This window comes from Penaeus vannamei, unplaced genomic scaffold, assembly GCF_042767895.1.
Source record: "Penaeus vannamei isolate JL-2024 unplaced genomic scaffold, ASM4276789v1 unanchor153, whole genome shotgun sequence".
Taxonomy (NCBI): Eukaryota; Metazoa; Arthropoda; class Malacostraca; order Decapoda; family Penaeidae; genus Penaeus; species Penaeus vannamei.
In genome coordinates this window covers 50,001-55,000 of record NW_027213157.1, presented here as the reverse complement: position 1 = coordinate 55,000, position 5,000 = coordinate 50,001, and the positions used below count along the sequence as shown (strand labels likewise).

Genomic DNA, 5,000 nt, shown 5'->3' with positions numbered 1-5,000 from the left:
AAAGAGAAATATAAAAAGAGAGAAGGGAATCGAGAGAGAGAAGACATGAGACACAAGAAAATATGAAAGAGAAGCACGAGACAGGGTAATAAGGTAAGGAAAACTGTTGAAAGAGACAGAGAAAGAGATTCATTAGGCTGATTTTCTTTTATCACTAGGCATCTATCTACCCGATGAATTCTTAAAATGTACGGAATGTGAAGTTGTGATGCAAGATTTGTCAGACACAAAGAGATGCTGGTCGTGAGTTTTGACGTAGTGAGACCATTTTACACTTCTGCTTTTTTCAATAGTCAACTGACACCACATATAAGGAAATATATTGAGGACTTTTTTCATCACTAACAATAATCTGTAGACCGGTGTTATCTTTTTCTTAAATAATAGAACAACAACTGAACATCAATAACACTACAGCTCACAGTTAAACCTAGAAACATGAAAGCACATTTTCTTCTTTTCTCAAATGAGAACATAACACCAAATATATCAGACAACTCTTAATCTAAACACATAAAAAAAACAGACACATGTATAATTTTTTAATAAACCAGCAAATAAATTATAAAAAAGGTATGAACTAAAGGAATGTATATATTTGAACCAATTGGCAAGACTGTAAGGTAAGGAAACTGAGGTAAAACAAGGCACACACAGACACTTTCCGCCAGGAAAATGAATACAAAAATATTAATCGGCATTTTAAAATAAGCAACACAGTAGTAAAAAATAAAAGAAAACAAGAGAAAAAAGGCTTGGTGGAAAGGAAGGAAGGAAGAAAGGAAGGAGAGAGGGAGAGAGAGAGATATTGGGACACTTTAGAAACAATAATTCATATTACACAAATCAAAAAGATATGGATACATACAAGCAAATCTAAGTATAAAATACCCAAAAAGTTATACATATGGCAAGCTCACATACAAACATAAGACAATATGTACGTCCAAATCAGATTTGATATCCCATGCTACGCTGAGGTTCCCAGATTAGAAAAGTGGTATTATTGGACCTCTGACATCAGAACATTGATACCAAGAGTTGACATATAAACATGTAATACACATGAACACAATGTGACTAGAACTACTTCCCTTTCTTGGAATTAATATCAAGAATATAGTGTACACCTACTTAAATTCCTACAAAAAACACTGTCTGATAAACTGCAGACAGCCACGAGATCCAAAAGTTATCAATTCCTATTCTTACAAGAGCTATCATAGCTGAAAAAATTCTCAGTCACCTTTATCATAAGACATTTCTCTTATCTTTTATACTTTTTTCCTTAAACTTTCACTTTCTAATAAGCTTTAAGGTTAAAAAACCCTATAATTCAAATATATAGAATCATAATCAATTACGGTATTGATATGTATAAATACACATATATTCATCTAATTCCTTCTATTGCAATCTATTGTCATATGGTACAAGAACTATTTCTTTTCTCACAATTATCATTATATATTGTATAATAACAAAATTATGACCAACTCATTACATTCTCCACCGCAAGATCTAACATTATCATCTTCAAGATCAAACCCGTATGAGAGAAGGTATTTAATTCTACTTCTTTTTCTTCTTCTTCTTCTTCTTCTTCTTCTTCTTCTAAAAGTCCTTATGGTATACAAAAAAGCATGATACAATAGAATTCAGATAACCAGGTAGCATTTAGACATCTGGCTGTATTGGACTGCTGAATTCTACAGGGATCAAAATACTTGAAATATTACTCTTTCCAATTCATTCTTATATGACGTATCTCTCAAAGTAAAATTAATCTAAATATAGTTATGCTTTCATTTCAGAAGCCATTATGAGATTCAGTGAGTCAGGATACAAGCCTATAAAGGTGACCAAAACATTTAAATGAATTTTGATCACCCTGAAAACAGATCACACTTTCTTTGGCAAATTTAAAAGAAATGTACAACTAAAATTCTAATGCATTCACAACTTTTCAAGAATTACCTCTTCAGATCGTTTATACAGTCACCGCTCTATAATAATTTTCAGACATAACCTCCTGCATACTGTATAGTAACCTTTTCAATCTCCTGCATACTGTATAGTGACCTTTTCACAACAATTAGCACTTCAAATATATGACTATTTTTAAACAAAATCAGTTACATCTAATGACCTTAAATTCCTGCTCATGGTATTTTCATGAGAGTCTCCTAAGGAAAACACAATCATTACACAGGTCACTGAAGTGCTACTTAATCCTTTACTTCCAGATGGCATACCTATCACGTCATGCTGAGAATGGTAATCATGCCTGGAACAAGATGACATGCCTCTATTAGCTGCCTGATCACAATCTATAGGCTTTCTGTCATACAGACTTTGTGGAAATTCGGGCCAAAAAATAGCCTTCTATTATCATACACATTTGTATCAAAGTCACATATCAGAAGCATATGTGGCACAAAAACACCAGCTGCCCACATGTTTATGCACAGTCCTGAAAGTTTAGGCCTTTCAGCATATTAGCCTGCCTAGTAACTTTAGGTCTTATAAGCACAAAGAGTAACTCAAAACAGAGAAACATAAAAAAGAGAATTAGTCAGTTGTTAAATAGATAAAAATATATCAAATCATCCCTATGAAAACAGTAAAAGGAAAAGCATGGGTAAACAGTGTTCATTGCGACAAATGTAGAAAAAGTATAAATGAGAATTAAAATCATCTGTGAAGATATTCATCCTCATTCATATTCTTTTTTCTGCAAAAACACTGGTTATCAAATTTTCGTGCCTCAGAAAAAAGAAGCCTGACATTAGTGGAAAATCAGGCAATTGGAGACATACAGGTGGTTATGTTCTCGCTGCTTCTTTAAATTGTCCTTTTCATGGATGTACTTTAACAAGGTACTCCTACATCTTCCATAATTCAGCAAAATTCATATGGCAATGATTAAAATTACCCCTCTCTATTCCTATCTGGTACCTGTATTTGAACTGACTTAACAACTAGTTTATTACATACATACACATTAGCTCAAATAGGTAGAATGACTGTGCCATATATACAAATAGCTGCTTCAGCCTCACTGAAAAGAACATGGAATATGATAATGTATGTCATCCTTCCTTGTAACTTGTCCTATCATTTCTAAAAGGACTATTCCAACAAAAAATTGTATCTCTTTTACACAGCACATCTAAGTCTACATATCAAAATCTTTTTCAAAACAATAGCAGAAAATATGAAAACATCATACTTGATCATTCAGATCTGAACACATTTCCACTGTGACTACACCCTTACTGATACTAGTGCACCATACATAAAAAGGCACCAATAAATATGATTTTCCACCAGACAATCCCCCCCTCCAAAAAAAAGATATTCCTATAATCTGTTAATCTTGTGAACTATCCTTGCAAGTGAAAATTATCTGTATGCTTAATATCAACACCATGTACACACGAAAGAAAAAGACCCAAATTTAATTAAAAAGAGAAAACAAACTTATCAGTTCAGTTTCTCATATCAGTTTCCTTTAATCCCAATTCTGAGTCTTTCTAGCAAAGTACAAAGTGTACAAACACATATTCCATGCCTTCAATACTCATATGACTGACAAATAACAAAAATATCTGTAGCAATAAAACTGCTCTTGAAATGCTTTTGTATGACGTTATTTGCGATAAGAAATAGATTGGTAAATATCAACTGTCTACAATGAATTCCCATACCTGAACCACGCACAACTATTCAGTTTGATTACTGTTTACAATGGTTATTATCTATGATTTTTTAATTCAAATGGTTAATGCAAATACTTTCCTTGCAATCCATCTAAAGTAATATTTTTAATTTCTATAACTGTGAGATGCTGGTTAGATAAGCATTCTTTTACCAGCCTCACCACTCACATGAAGCTAGTAAGAATATATGGGTAGTGACTACTGTGATGGACATTATAGATAGTAACAGGTTCAAGTTCAATATGAATGACAAACTGTGCTACACATTTGTATCATTATGAAATGCTAAATAATAAACATCTAGCACCAAGTTAAACATAGTAACCCGCTCCCTTTATATATATATTTATAAATCATCTTGTCTGTCTTTACATAAAGCAGGTACATAACTGTGCTCAATTTCAGTTACACTATGATGTTGATAACCAACAATAAAGCACTAATAATATCCATCCTTTAATAATTGTGAAAAGTTGTAATAGCATTTATGTCAATTAGTCACTGCAATATATACTAATATGACTCCACATAGTGCACAATTAGACAGGCTTTATTATAAGCTTTAAGAAGTCTTACCAGCTGACTACTCTACTTTTTCTGTACATGCAATTTCAATGATTCAAAAGGATAAACTATTCACCTATTTTCTATTACTAACATTTGTGACAGACAAGGCAGTATCCTGTTTATAGACTTGGTTATTCATACTGAATAAAAAGGGAGTTATCTGAATAAATGTCAGAGTTTCAACTGATCTAGTATGACTCATCTTACCCGTGTGTTTGTGAACCAAACAAGAAAAGAATGTTCGAAAATGGATACAGCAATACTATTTGCCTACCATTAAGGAGTAAATATTTCCAAAACTCATCAATTGGAAGTTCACAATAACTTCAAGTTCAGGGGATCAGAATTGAATATCCAGAGTCAATATTCTTATAGTACATGTGTTGAGTGGTGTAGTGTCTATACAGGAGTGTATAACAGATGGGAAATACTATGGCCTAGCAAAGTGTTTGGCAAAACAAACACATTGTACAGGTGGCTATTATGGTCATATTTACCTACAATATCAAGAAAACTTGTATCAAATTCATCTGTGCTACTTCCTAAAGCATCTTTCTTAGAGAAGAAAAAATACATGTCTATATTGATACGTCCACTGTTAAAAGTGGCTTTTCCTTGAAAATAAGAAGTTGATTTCCAAAACTAGTTTACTTTCTTCTTCCTTGTTTTCTTTGCACACAGAGAACACTTCTGGTATTTACGGATCTGGAA

The 5,000-nt window shown here is 32.7% G+C and overlaps 1 long non-coding RNA gene across 1 annotated transcript in view; it reads right to left on the bottom strand.

Moving 5' to 3' along the window:
• The window catches only part of LOC113808170 (uncharacterized), a 6,760-nt gene that overhangs the window by 384 nt on the left and 1,376 nt on the right, over nt 1–5,000 (bottom strand). Inside the window, exons 1-2 of the long non-coding RNA XR_003475986.2 lie at nt 2,083–5,000; nt 1–2,051 (exon numbers count right to left, since the gene is read on the bottom strand). The exon at nt 1–2,051 is cut by the window's left edge and continues 384 nt beyond it; the exon at nt 2,083–5,000 is cut by the window's right edge and continues 1,376 nt beyond it. This is a non-coding gene — a long non-coding RNA (uncharacterized lncRNA). The remainder of the gene's footprint in view (nt 2,052–2,082) is intronic.